The sequence below is a fragment of the Rhinatrema bivittatum genome, chromosome 8, assembly GCF_901001135.1.
Source record: "Rhinatrema bivittatum chromosome 8, aRhiBiv1.1, whole genome shotgun sequence".
Classification (NCBI taxonomy): Eukaryota; Metazoa; Chordata; class Amphibia; order Gymnophiona; family Rhinatrematidae; genus Rhinatrema; species Rhinatrema bivittatum.
The window spans coordinates 116749142-116764763 of NC_042622.1; the positions used below are offsets into that span (position 1 = coordinate 116749142).

The 15622-nt window shown below is 38.6% G+C and overlaps 1 protein-coding gene across 4 annotated transcripts in view; it reads left to right on the top strand.

Annotated features, from left to right (window-relative positions):
- Positions 1–15622, top strand: part of DENND1A (DENN domain containing 1A) — a 1620172-nt gene that overhangs the window by 1502440 nt on the left and 102110 nt on the right. The gene's annotated exons all lie outside the window — the stretch shown is intronic.

The window sequence follows — 15622 nt, forward strand, 5'->3', positions numbered from 1 at the left end:
CTGTTACTGCATCAGCTGCAGCCCAATCCCCTATATGATGAAGGTGATGCTGCTCCCTTCAACAGGCTTCGACCCTTATATGAATGAGAAAAGAATGGGAAAGTACTCAAGCTGTTGTTTAAGTAACTGCACATATATACAACAGTACCATTAAATAGCTTGCAATGAGGTTACATTTATGAATTGATCTTTCCAGCAAAACATTTTTTTGAGTATGGGCATATGTGTTATCTTTATATAGATATATGAAATTCCTTGAGGGGAAAAGTTATGAATATACATTTCTATGATAAAAGATATTTTTTTATTGTTTAGCAACTGAGGGCCAGATGTACTAAAGGTTTTTTCCTATTTTGTATTTATAGGAAATGTGCTTAGTACATCTTTGCTCTTAGAATTCTATCCCTGTACTTCAGAAACTAGCCCCTCCCCCCCTGCTCAGAAAGAACAATAAAGCATTTGGAAGTAGCATCTTGGTCTGCTGTATTCTCCTTCATTTTCCTTCCTTCCACCAGTCTTCTAGTCACCACCTGGACCCCACTAACCTGCAAACTGATGACAAATTCTTGCTCAGCATTCCTGTTGTGTTCTGGCTGTTCACAAAATGAATCAGGGCAATTCCTGCTAGACTTGGAAGTATTGCTTTAATTGAAAAGGAATGCCAAGAATTATCCACAGTTCATTATTAAAGAAGCTAGGGTGTTTTCAAATTGCTTTAAAAAATAAATCTGAAAAAAAAGAGCAGAATGGAATTTGGAGAGTCAAGAGAGAAATACTGAAATATAGAAACATAGAAATAACAGCAGAAAAGGACCAAATGATCCATCCAGTCTGTCTAGCGAGCTTATGGTAGTACTACTGGCCAAACAAGCCACCTTTATAATAATCAGTTTCCTAGACTGTCAAAGTCAGGGTCCATGTTGGTTACTGTTTGAGTCCAACTCCCTGTTACCTCTTGCCATTGAAGTAGAGAGCAATGTTGGAGTTGCATCAATACATAAAAGCTTATTGGTTAAGGGTAGTAACCATTGTATCAGCAAGTTCTTCCCATGCTTGTTTTCCCAGTCTATTCAATTCACTGTCCTTGTTGGTTGCTGTCTGAATCTAATTCCTCTTTTCCCCTTGCTGTTGAAGCAGAGAGCAATGATGGAGTTGCATCAACAGCATAAAGGCTTATTGGTTAAGGGTAGTAACCACCACACCAGCAAGTTACCCCATGCACTCTTTACTTCATTCCCATCCTTTAGCCTTAAGGGATCCACAGTGTTTATCCCATGCCCCTTTGAAATATTTTACTGTTTTTGATTCACCACCTCCTCCGGAAGGGCATTCCAGGCATCCACCACCCTTTCTGAAAGGTCGCCCTCCCTGGAATTTCATTTTGTGACCCCTAGTACTACTAATTTTTGGATAGAAATGTATTTACTTCTAAAGGGTGAGAAGGTTTTTCATTCTGTATATCAATGTTTATCTTCTACATAGCCTCTTCACTAAGATCACTAACAAGTTTGCCAACTTATTCCAAATGTGACCATAGATTTTTGCTTTTGTATATACCTATCCATTGGGAACTGGACTTTGACCAATTTGCTTTCATCTCTTATGTTGGATCTTGCAGATCTCAGAATTACTTAAGATCTACTGTTTCTGTTTTTGCATCATGATGTACTTTGATACACCGTTACAATGTATATTGTGATCACTGTTAACATATAGAGGTATTTGGAAACTGATGACTACTGCTGCATAGGACTTCATACTGAGAAGAATTGGGACCAGCTCTGTCTGGAAAGCATTAATTCTGAAAATTATTTATTCTGAAAGTTGTCAACACTAAGAATATCTTCACTATAATCAATATAAAAAGTCAAAATAACTTATGAGCTATTTACTATGTCATAGAAAATGCTTTTGTACCTAATACATATAAAGATTGATATTCAGTGCCACATAGACAGTTACGTTCTGACTTAGCCACTAAGTGGTGCTGTCTGAAAGCTTGGCCATGCTGACCGCTACCATTTTATCAGGCTAGTTAGCCAGATAAGTGAGGGGCAGGATAGGGCCATTCTGGAGAGGAGCTACTTATCCAGCTGTTTGGCTGTACTTCAGTTCTCCAGATAAACTTATCCGCCTATCTTTAAGATGCTGAGTATATTCAGTATTACTCAAATTGTGATCACCTCTTTCAAAAAATTTTTTAATGATTTCTTTTTATATGTTTTTAATTTTTGACCACCCATACGAGTTGGTGAATATTTCCTAATCCCTTTTATTGAAGTTAAACAAAAAAAAAAAAACATTTTTATATCAAACAGAAAAAATGTTTTGGAGGGAGAAGGAGGTTTCATACCACATTGTTTTTGTCACTACCATCTGGTAATGTACTCTTTATAATCATCAACCAACCTCCTGCAACCTGAATTTTCTTTGTTTATATGTGTCCACCGTTAACATATAGAGGATGGTAGTGACAAAACAATGTGGTATGAAACCTCCCTCTCACTCCAAAAAAAGATTTCTGTTTGATATAAAAATTGGATTTTTTTGGTTTAACTTCAATAAAAGGGATTAGGAAATAATCACCAACTCGTATGGGTGGTCAAAAATTAAAAACATATAAAAAGAAATCATTAAAACATTTTTTGAAAGAGGTGATCACAATTTGAGTGATAGAGTTTCAAGATATATATCCCTCTAAATATATTCTTACTGCATCATTTTATTGGTATCTTGAGTATATTCAGTGGCACGACCATACTGCTGAATATCGCGGCCGAGTTATCTGGATGTATATCTGGCTAACTTGCTCCTCCAGATAGCAGCTGAATATTGGCCTCATAATTTTATCTCCAGGAAGATTTTTCAATCAGCAAAAAATGTTATTTATTTTGAACAATGGAAAATGTTAGCTTAAATGTATGTATTTATTTCCACAAACCTGTTAGGGTACCTAACCTAAACCTGTAAGAGCTCCATATATTATAGAATTCAAAATATTAAGGTGATCAATATTTTGGAAGTTTTGGTCAATCAAAACATAGCACTGGAAATTGAGCACACAATGTGATGTAAGAAATAGAATTACGTAATTAGAAAAGCTGAATAAGGCAGAATATTGCTATAAATAATATGGAGGTAATTTTCAAAGGAATTAAGTGTGTAAATGTAATGTACTATCATAGCAATTTTCAAAAGCCATTTACGCGAAAGAGGTAAATTTTAAAAGGACTGCACAGGTTCAATGTGTGCGCGGTTCCTGGTGCATTCACATGGACACGATTTTGTAACATGCGTTTTGCCACATACATGTTATAAAATCCGATACCTGTGAGCACGTGCGCACCTAATTTTATATCAGCATGTGCACATGCCTGCGGGTGCCAACCTGCGCGCTCAAGGGGGGATTTTTTAATAAACGCGTGTTGACACAATCAGGCCATCCCCAGTCCACTCCAATAAAGGAGGGACTGGGAGGAATCTTCCCTAACCCTACCTTTCCTTTCTCCCTTTTCCCTTCTCCTCTTCTCCCCTCCCCCTAAACCCCACCTATCTATCCCCACCTATCTACCCGAATATTTTTGGTTTTAAAACTTATTTGCTCCCAGGAGCAGCAGCAAGTTCCATGCACTGGCCAACTGCAGGCGCGTGCTTCACTAAGGTCGCTGTCCTGCCTGGCCCCCGCCCATTTTTTAAAAATCCTGGCACTGCCGCGCGTACTGGGAGATACGCACATGGTCAGGATACTCTGAAAATGCGCTTGGAGCACACTGCCCAGCCACACGCATATTTCCCAATATTGGCATGCTGGGGATTTAAAATTTCCCTATTAAAGAGCATTTACACATGTAAAACCCAGTTTTAAGTATGTACATGCTTTTGAAAATTATCCCTATATATTTCTTCATCTATCCTATTGTATTGAATAGCCATATCATGATAACAGTTTGAAAACACTGCACACAGAACACAGCCAGAAATAAGTTGGATGCCCCTATCAATAAAAGAAATGCATTTTTAAATATACCCTGAACTGAAATAGCAAGGAGGCTCCTCTTTTAACCAAAGAAATCCTGGTATTCTGTCTTGGAATTAAAATCTGATGTATTTAGAGCTTTCTTTATTCAATACACATTTAACCCTGCCTATTTGGATTTTTCAGGTTTGAAATCTGTGGGGGAAATGGGTTTGTTTCCTGGCTTTCCTCTCATTCCCTTAGGACAGTGCTTTAAATTCTTCTTACTGTTTTCCCGCAGATATTGCTGGGCTAGTAACATTGCTGGAGCCATACAGTATAGAAGTGTGTTCTTTTTTCTCTTTCTCCCTAAAGCACCACCAGAGAGGTGAAAGTGTTCACAGCATGATGACAACCTAGCTTTACACATCATCTTCCAGCTTGGGCTTAATTAAACAGTTTTTCCTTTCTTCCTCTCTCTCTCTCTCTCCCCCTCTTCCTCCTCTTTCTCTCTCACTCGCTCTGTTTTATCATTCCTAATGAAGCAGTCTTCTCCATCGATCCTGCTGATTGCCAGCCCCTTCCTTTTGTTTGTTGGCACTGAGCCATTCAGCTGCACTCTGACAGCTCAACTCTTCTAATTAGCTCTGTTGTTCTTTTCCCCATGTTTCACTGCTTTGCAAGTTCAGTTGAAGTTGCCACAAACTTAATCCTTCCACTCCTGTCATAGGTCTACATTCTTAAGCTGTCTTTATGTAGAGATGAACAGGGTCTGATTTTTCAGACCTCAACATTTGACCTTTTTACTGTCTTTGTAAATGTACATCACTATTGATGCTGTACATATATGAAATGTGAATCATGCTAATATAGTTTTAGTTCCGGTATATAGCAGACATGGAAGTCATTAAGTAGAATCCAGAATTTAGTTGAAAGGTGTAAATGATATATTACCAGTCAGTGAGAAGTGTAGACTAAGCGTACATTAATATGTGTGTCCATGTCACATTCATACCATCGCCAGCTAGTGGAAAAAGATATTTTCATACTGCAGATATCCCACAAAAAAAATTCCACTTGTGTACATCCCGCACTGCAAAATGTGAGCCCATGGAAATCAGTGCAACACTGTATTTTACAGTAAAGGCAATAGTGCTGCTATATAACAGTGTTGACATCATAGGAGCCTTTATACGAAATTGGCAGGAGTAGTGTGTTGTCACAAGCCATAATAGGAATCTTAAAAACCCTGTACACATGAAAACCGGGAGATACGCGCATGGCTGGGCTGTATGCGTGCTACGCAGATCTTCATAGGCCCGCAGCCACACGCGTATTTCCCAGTGCGCAAAGAAGAATGCTTATTAGAAAACGGGCGGGCTCGAGGCAGGGCCTGGGCCAGGCGGGACAGAGCCATTAGGCCCTTTCCCGCTGAAGCGCACTGGGAGCCAACCGGACCGCAAAGTTACTGCTGGTCCGGACCGCGGGTAAGTTAAAAAAACAAGGTTAGCTGGAGAGGACTGGGAGGAACTGTGGAAAAGAGCGTTTGCGTCGCTGCATGCAGGTTGTGAAATCCCCCCACTTATGCGCGCGATTCGGCACTCACATGCACGCACCGATATAACATCGTGTGTGCGGGTCGTGGATGTGCATGTTATAAAATCACCATGTCCATGTGCACGCGCTTTCAACTACGCACGCGGGTTTGAAAGTTACCACCCCTGCCTTTTGGCTAAAATCCAAATTTAGGGCCTGAGCTATGACCCAAGGATCGACCTTTTGCTTAAAACTGAGAATACAGAATATGTGGGGGGATTAATGTAGTACCATCCAACCCCACTGGGGATACAGTGATGTGACAGTTATGGCTAAAGGTTGAAGATTAAACCTGCTGCTTAAAAAAAAAAGAAAGTCTTTTGTTTCTTTTTTGAAAATTAGCCTCCTCGCTATTAAAAGCAAAAGTAGAAGTGATCCAGAAAAGGTAACAGAATAAAAAAAAAAAAGCGTTATTTTTGTTTTTAATTAATTCTTTTAATAGCCATGCTGGTGGTTTATTTAGAGGTCAATGGAAGTGGTATAATGTATGAAACAATCAACCTGGCAACCGTCTGGGACAATCTTCCCTATAGGAATCAATGTGGAAAATCCTCTCCCACCAACACAGTGGCTCCATCTCTTCCAGTAGTTTGTGAACAAACTGCTGGCAGGACCAGGACAAGTATAAGTGTTGAACACAGTATCTCCATGTTTATTTTTTTTATTATTTTAGTGCAGGGATTTTTTTTTTTTTTTGAGGCAAGCAGAACCACTTTTCAGGCAAAAGACACCATAATACATCATACAGACCAAACAATTGGAAATTGCTTCAACAGGGCAGATTTAGCTGTATTAGAATAATGTTTCTTTTAATTCAGGTTGCCAACCTCTTTTATATTTGAATATCTGATCCACCTAGGGTTTTCTATTGCTTCATACCTATGGGGCACATAATCACACTGAGCAAACCCCGTTCAAAGCCAGGAAATATACTTTCCCTGACATAGAACGGCTTTGTAATGCATTGGAAGAGCATCAAGAGGATAACAGAATTGCCACAGTGCCCATTTTCAGTCCTTCAGTTTGTATCAGCACTATGTTAATTATAATCGTGATAATGGTTTAATCATGTGGACCATCCAAGAAGGCAAATTTTTCCCCACTTAGGCAGCGCTCAAATACTGTAGATGAAGTAAGCAAATCAAATTTGCCCTATCTTCATGGTGCTGCTTCTTTAACTGGAGCAGTATGCTTCAAAACCTCTAATGTACAGCTATTAAACCAAATCCAAGCTTTTTCACTTTGTTAGTAATTAAGAACATTGCCGGCTTGAGTGAACATTTTTAGTAACTGATCTGTAAACATGTCAGAAAACCATTTTGAAGGAAAGAAAAAGTATAATAAAAGAATCTCACAATTTTTTTAATTAGTTCACAATTAATACCAATCAGCTAATGTCTTTTCCTGAGCATTCAAAACAATTAATCATTTTTTCAGTTGAAAAGTATAAACAGCTTTTAATATAAGTCCAAACTAAAAAAAGAGCATTGCAGTAATGCAACTTTTCCTTTTTCAGCCACTTTTGAAAATATTAAAATCAATTGTGAAACTTTATGCAGCTTTCTAAACTTAGAGGGGTAATTTTCAAAAGGATATGCATGCTTAAAACTGGGTTTTACTCATGTAAATGCACTTTACATGTGTAATTGGGATTTTGAAAACTACTTTGATATGTGCAACTTTTGCACATAGAAATCTTTTTGAAAATTACCCCTTTAATGTACATTTAGAGGGTAATTTTATAACAACCCACATAATTTTTGGATTTAAAAAATGTATGTTGCACCAGTTTTCAGAACAAACTTATGCACGTTGGCTTTGAAAATTTTCCAAAATAATGCACATAAACTAATCTACCCAAAGTTACACCAGCTGTTTACAAAGCTTGTGGGTTAATCTAGTACATACTTTTGAGTTAAATCCTAACTCTGTCTTTTAGAAAGCTTGTCTTTTATGTGCATAAAAGTAGGCATGAAATCAGGTTAAACATAAGACTTACCATACTGGAGCAGACCAAAGGTCCAACAAGCCCAGCAACTTGTTTCCAACAGTGGCCAATCCAGAACACAAGTACCTAGCAGGATCTGAAGGGGTACATAGATTCCAAGCTGCTTATCCCAAGAATAAGCAGTAGATTTCTGCAAATCTACCTTAATAATTGTTTACGGATTTTCCTCCAGGAACTTGTCCACATTTTTTAAATGCTGCTACAACTTTCACCACGTTCTCTAGCAACGAATTCCAGAGCTTAATTATGCATTGAGTAAAAATATATTTTCAATTTTAGTTTTAAATGTATTACCTAGTAACCTCATTGGGTGTCCCCTGGTCTTTGTACTTTTCAAAAGAGTAAACAACTGATTATTGTTTACTCGTTCCATTCCACTCATTTTATAGACCTCTGTTATATCTCCCCTTAGCCATCTCTTCTCCAAGCTGAAGAGTCCTAAACTCTTTAGACTTTCTTCATAGGGGAATTTTCCATCCCCTTTATCATTTTGATCTCCCTTCTCTGTACCTTTTCTAATTCTGCTATATTTTTTTTGAGATGTGGTGACCAGAACTGCACATAGTTTTATGCACCAAAAACCCTGGGCAATTTTAAAAGAAACCTTTATGTGCATAAACCTGTGTTTTATATGCATAAATAGCTTTGAAAATTTCCTCCTTCATTGTTTCTTTACCTTTCTTCTTTGAATTCCATTCCTTCATTGAATTCTATTCCATTCCTGGCTTGAGTGCGGGAACCAGGCCTAAAGAGTACAGCTGGGCTGAGTAATGAATACAATCAAATTGAAGTTGTTTTCTCTTACTGTACCCCATGTTTGCTAAGAACAGTTTGAACCAGTTGTAGTTTTTGATCATTCATATAGATAAAACATAACATTGGAAAGAGATATCCAAGGGCCTGCATTCATAACATCCATCCCTTAGTTCATTCACCTAATGCAGATGCACATAAATCAGCCATATTTAAATTAGTTCATTCAGTAAAATATGCAGACAGGCTTTAAAGACCACACCTAATATGTTTCATTTTCTGCTTCCTCAGAAAGCTGTGATAAACTAGCATATTTTATCTGTTTGAAACTCTGTTTTACATTCTCACTGCACGTGAATACAGTTCCAATGTCAAATATTTGTGTTGGACTTCTTACAGTTGATGCAGTTATTTCTGGTATCCATTCTCTGGGTACTGACTATGAATAAAGCATTTGTTAGGAACTGTTTTAGCTATGGTTACATGTATTTTCTATTGAGAAAAGCTGGTCATAGCAGCCTTCAAAATATCTTCAAAGTTGTAAAACAAAAAAAATCTGTAGCAATTGATACTAACAGGGGAAGAGCCATATTATCTGCTAAAACCATTACAAACAAAAGACTAGAATAAATAAACTATGTTTTTTGTGTTAGATATTTTCCTTATCTTTATTGAGGTATATATTCTAGGTTTATGAACCTTCAGCTGGTAGTTTATATATGTAGGCCTATAAGAACATAAGAAGTGCCATGTTGGGTCAGACCAAGGTGCATCAAGCCCAGCATTTTATTTCCCAACAGTAGCCAGTCCAGGTCACAAATACTCAATAGTTGATCTATTTCTTGTATCTCTTTCCCATATCTAAGTGCTGGTTTTCCTACCTGGCTAATTGTTTATGGACTTTTCCATCAGGAACTTTTCCAGTCCTCTTTTGAAGCCCACTATGTTAGTTGCCTTGACCATGTCCTCTGGCAACAGATTCCATAGTTATATCATGCACCGAGTTAAAAAAAAAAAAAACAAAAAAAAACTTCCTACAATTTGTTTTAAATCTGCCGGTTGCTAGTTTCCTATTTACCCATTCCACTCCACTCATGATTTTATAAATCTCAATCATATCCCCGCTAGTCTTTTTTCCAAGCTACAGAGCCCTCATCTGTTTAGCCTTTCTCATCCCCTTTATTATTTTTTTTCAAACTTCTCTGTATATTTTCTGTCTGCTATGATATTTTTTAAGATGGGGGTGACCAAAACTGCACACAATATTCAAGGTGCAATCACAAAATGGCTGTATACAAAGGCATTACGATATTCTTAATTTTGATCTCTTTTATTTATTTATTTAAAAAATGTATACTATTGTTCAAAATACATCACAACAGTTCAGAAATAAAATATAAAACACAGAATGTATATTAAAATTTTACAGCACACATTCAATACACAGTTACTTCATTCTCAAAAACAAAACAGAAATTAATAATAGTCCTTAGCTCTCAAAGTTGTTATCCTTTATCAAGGTTGTCTGCGTAAACTTTTTCAAACAGCCAGGTCTTTAAGGCTTTTTTCATAAGAACATAAGAAAATGCCATACTGGGTCAGACCAAGGGTCCATCAAGCCCAGCATCCTGTTTCCAACAGTGGCCAATCCAGGCCATAAGAACCTGGCAAGTACCCAAAAACTAAGTCTATTCCATGTAACCATTGCTAATGGCAGTGGCTATTCTCTAAGTGAACTTAATAGCAGGTAATGGACTTCTCCTCCAAGAACTTATCCAATCCTTTTTTAAACACAGCTATACTAACTGCACGAACCACATTCTCTGGCAACAAATTCCAGAGTTTAATTGTGCGTTGAGTAAAAAAGAACTTTCTCCGATTAGTTTTAAATGTGCCCCATGCTAACTTCATGGAGTGTCCCCTAGTCCTTCTACTATCCGAAAGAGTAAATAACCGATTCACATCTACCCGTTCTAGACCTCTCATGATTTTAAACACCTCTATCATATCCCCCCTCAGTCGTCTCTTCTCCAAGCTGAAAAGTCCTAACCTCTTTAGTCTTTCCTCATAGGGGAGTTGTTCCATTCCCCTTATCATTTTGGTAGCCCTTCTCTGTACCTTCTCCATCGCAATTATATCTTTTTTGAGATGCGGCGACCAGAATTGTACACAGTATTCAAGGTGCGGTCTCACCATGGAGCGATACAGAGGCATTATGACATTTTCCGTTTTATTCATCATTCCTTTTCTAATAATTCCCAACATTCTGTTTGCTTTTTTGACTGCCGCAGCACACTGAACCAACGATTTCAATGTGTTATCCACTATGACACCTAGATCCATTTTTTAAACTCTGTTTCAAGTCTCAATTCAGCAGGCATTGTATTCCACACACTGGTACCTGCAATGGAGATGATCCTCTCATGAACTAACATGAGGTGGGCTGTATTTACTGAAAAGATTTGGAGAAGGCCTTTGTTGGCTGATCGTAATGTCCTGTGTGGGGTATGTAAGCGAATTGAAAAGTTCAGCCAATCTGTTTCTTGCCCATAGATAGCCTTATGTAGAATACAACATATTTTATAATGTATTCTTTGGGCTATTGGAAGCCAATGTAAGTTCGTCAAAACGGGTGTGATATGATCACGCTTCTTGCAGTTTGTTAATACTCTCGCCGCAGAGATCTGGAGAACTTGTACGGGACGTAAAGACGTTTGTGGGAGATCTTTTCAAATAATTCCTAACATTCTATTTGCCTTTTTGACCACTGCCGCACACTAAGTTAAAGATTTCAAGATACTGTCCACAAGGACTTTGAGATCCTTTCCCTGGGTGGTGACTCCTAACATGGAACCCATCATATACTGTACCTGTACTTGGGACTATTTTTCCCTATGTACATTAGTTTGCATTTGTCCACATTAAATTGCCATTTAGTTGCCCAGTCTCCTAAGGCAGTTATTCACAATCAATTGCAATTTTAACGACTTGAAACAATTTTGTGTCATCTGCAGATTTGGCCACCTCAGCTGTTCTTTCCTTCAGATCATATATTAATATGCTAAATAGCCCAGATCCCAATATAGACTCCTAGGGCACACCACTAATGACCTTTCCTTTTTGAAAAATTGACCATTTCATCCTATGCTCTTTCTTTTCTTTTATCCAGTTACTAATCCACAATAGGGCATTGCCTCCAATCATGCGACCTCCTAATTTCCTGAGGAATCTCTCATGAGCGACTTTGTCAAATGCCTTATGAAAATTCATATATACTATATCAACTGGTTCACGTTTATCCCCATGTTTATTTAAATCTTTACAAAAAATCTAGTATATTGGTAAGGCAAAACTTCCCTATTCAAAAACCATGTTGACTCTCTTCCATTAAATCATGTCTGTCTATATGGTCAGTAATTTTGTATTTAAGAATAGCTTTGACCATTTTTTACCACACTGATGTGAAGCTCATTGGTCTATAGTTTCCCATATCACCCCCTAGAGCCTTTTTTAAAAATTGGCATCACATTGGCCACCCTCCAGTCTTCTGGTACTGTGGCCAGAATGATAGTTGCAAATCACAAGAAATAGGTCTGCAATTTCATGTTTCCTTTGCTTCAAAACTCTTGAGTGAATGCCGTCTGTTCCCAGTTATTTGTTATTTTTTAGTCTGTCAATATGATTTATTACATCCTTTAGTTTCACAGTGATTTTGTTTAGTCACTCAAAGTTATCACCATCAAAAAATGTTTCTAGTGTGGGTAAAACTCCTACATCCTCCTCAGTAAAGATAGAGGCAAATAATTCATTTAGTTTTTCTGCTATTTCCTTGTCCTCCCTGACCACCCTTTATGCCCCTTGGTCATCTAGTGATTCAACTGACTCCCTCACAGACTTTTTTCTTCAAATGTACTTGAAAAGGTTTTGTTGCTTGTTTTTACCTATATGGCAAGCTTCTTTTCAAATTCTCTCTTAGCTTGCATAATTACTTTTTCCATCTAATTCACCATTGCCTATGCTGTTCCTGACTTTCCTCCTTTGGGTCCTCTTTCCATTTTTTGAATGATGCCCATTTGACTTTAATTGCCTCTTTCACCTTTCTATTAAACAATACTGACAATGGTTGGTTTTCCTTCAACCTTAATTAATCCATGGAATACATTTTGTCTGGGTCTCAAGGATAGCAATGTGTCCATGCCTCCTGCAAGTTTTTAACTGTGTGAATTGCTCCTTTTAGGTTTTTTTTCCTAATAAATTACCTCTTTTTATCATAGTCTCCCTTTTTACAGTTAATTGCTACTGCAGTAGTGTTTCCTTAGAATTCGCCCTCCATTGATTGTATCAACTTTTGGTACTTTATGATCACTGTTACCAAGCAGATTCACCACCTTTATCTCTTGCATCAGGTCCTGTATTCCACTGAGAACTAGATCTAATAGAGTAGCCCATCTTGTTGGTTCCATGAACTTTACCTAGTTTGTATGTCTTGATATTTATTTGGCATTTTTATTTATTTGGCATTTTTTATATACCGATAACCGTTTGCACATCGTTTCGGTTCACAATTAACTTGGAAATTATAGGCTAGGCCTTTACATGGAACAGATAACAGTAGGTAAAAACTGAGAGAACAAAAAATAACCAAAAGTACATGGGTTAAACACTAAGAAAGAACTTATTTACATACTTACATAGCTAATCAATGGCGAAAACGGGGTATAACTGAAGTTTCTCATTATTATTCTGTTGCCCATTTTACTAGCCAGTCTAATCTCTGTTAGCATTTTACAGTCTGTTGCCCATTTTACTAGCCAGTCTAATTTCTGTTAGCATTTTACAGTCTGTTTCCTCATCCTGGACATGCGAGCAATAATATATCTCCACTACTATACTCTTCTCTTTTATCCTTGGAATTTCTGTTCATAAGGATTTAAGCATGCAGTTTCATGCAAAACTTTTATCCTGCTTAACTCTACGTCATTCTTAACATATAGCACCTTCCTCCATCAATTATGTTGATATAATTCGTATCCTGGTAACACAGTGTCCCATTGGTTATCCTCCTTTCACTAGGTCTGATAAAGGGCCAGTTCAGTAGCGGTGCACTGCTCTGCCATGTGCAAGATCCCTGGTTTGATCTCTGAGTCATGCCTTCTGCTCCCCAATTCACCTGGGGTTAAGGATGCCATCATGACAGCATTCACATCTCCCAGATGAGGAGAGAGTCATGATTATCACTCAAGGATGACACTTGAGGACGAATTCACGGCCCATGCTTGCAAGATTCCAGAAAGAGCCCTGGGGCATGGTCCTTAGCCCAGGTTCATTGCTCCGGTGACCAGATTAGGTACATTAGGGCAGGAGAGAGATAAAATAGGTCAAAATATCCAGGTAGATTACAATGTAGGTTCATGGCAGAAGCATCACAGCCCTTGTTCCTTCTGAGTTGAAGGCTGAAAGGAACAAAAGGAAACTACCTGGTCAAAAATATATATTAATAAAAGGAGAAATGTTCTGAATGCAGATGGAATGGACCTTTGTTTGGCATTATGTTTCTTAATGAAATAAAGACCCAAAAAGACTTGATACAAAATTTCATAGTTCATTACTAATGAGTACATTTTCAAAAGGATTCTGCATGGAAAAATAGCATATATGTGATAAGTAGCATGTGTATGCTATTTTATAAATATCGAGAATACACATGTACATTTTAACAGCACAGAAAAGAGGTGTTCAAACGGCATTCTGGGGCACAGTCAAGAAGTACATACGGAAACTGCTATTTTATAAGTGATATAGGTATATAAATTATGGAACGTATTTGCACAGTTTTACATCTGCTAATTAAATAGCATATGTGAAACCAGACTTGTCTATTATCTGCAGTTTTGGGTGCGAGTCCTGATGCAAACTGTATTGATGTACTGGTGATTTCAAGTATGAGTGCAAGTATTTTCAAAATGATGTATGTGCATACTTTATGTGCCTCTGCATATAAATCGAGGTAATTACACATACATATTATGGGGTAGATTTTCAAAGGAGTACGCGCATACCCCCCGAAAACCTACCCCAAACCCGCCCTGCGCGCGCCGAGCCTATTTTGCATAGGCTCGGCGGCGCGCACAAGCCCCGGGACGCGTGTAAGTCCCGGGGCTTGCATGGAGGGGCATGTCGGGGGTGTGTAGGGGGGCGTGCTGTGAGTGACGCGGCATTTTGGGGGCGTGTCGCGAGTGGCACGGCGTTTCGGGGGCAGGCCCGGGGGCGTGGCCGAGGCCTCCGGACCAGCCCCCAGGTCGGGTGATGGCGCGCGCGCAGATTTACGCCTGCTTTCCGCAGGGGGGGTTTAGATAGGGCCGGGGGGGGGGGTGGGTTAGGAAGGGAGGGGAAGGTGAGGGGAGGCGGAAGGAAAGTTCCCTCCGAGGCCGTGAACGTGGACGTGCACCAATGCAATTACCAATTAAACCAGTTTGTTCACAGTTCACGCAGTTAATGGATCGGACTTCCTAACCCCCCTTTTAATTAGCCTCCCCTTTAACCTGTTAGCCCTGACCCTTAAAACCCTGCTTAACTCTTTAGTTTTTCTTTTTGTTTTATAACTTACATGCCATCCATAACAGAAGTAAAGTTATGCAGTAGGGGACCCCGGTGTGTACTTCTGCGAGGAAGTATTTATGGGCTGGATTCATTGAGAAATCCTGAAATGCTCATGCCCCACTCAGACCACGCTCACTCCTTTTTTGGCAAAAACATTTTGTGCGCATACCAGGAGGGACATACGTACACGTGAGCTTTTTAAAATCCACGCAGTGCACGCCAGCCCGACTTCTCCAGGTATCTCCCAGCTTTGGCATGCATAGGTCTTTTAAAATTTACCCATAAGTCTTCACTTTGATAAAATATTGACTTTAGTGGGACGAATATAATGGTTCACACTCCTCTGCAAAGTAAATCTTAAGTCAGTAACTTTCAAACAGGTGCACATGCATACATATACACATGGCATCAACAAGCACCCAGAGACAGGTGGACATGCACATGTGCTAGATGCACACCCATCTCCTGATGTTGGCACACATCTCTTTTAAAATTCACCTCTATGGTTCCAGTTGAAGACTTATATATGCCATAATACCAAAGACACTGTTTATCATCTGTTTTTAAATAGAGAGCATGATACATACAACAATACAAAAGGATTGAACACTAATTAAATAAGTTGTTCAATTACAGTACTTAAGAGGTGGGTCCCTTCCTTAAAAGTTTGCCATCTCTGGTATAGATATGGTTATAGCTTGCAAACTGTA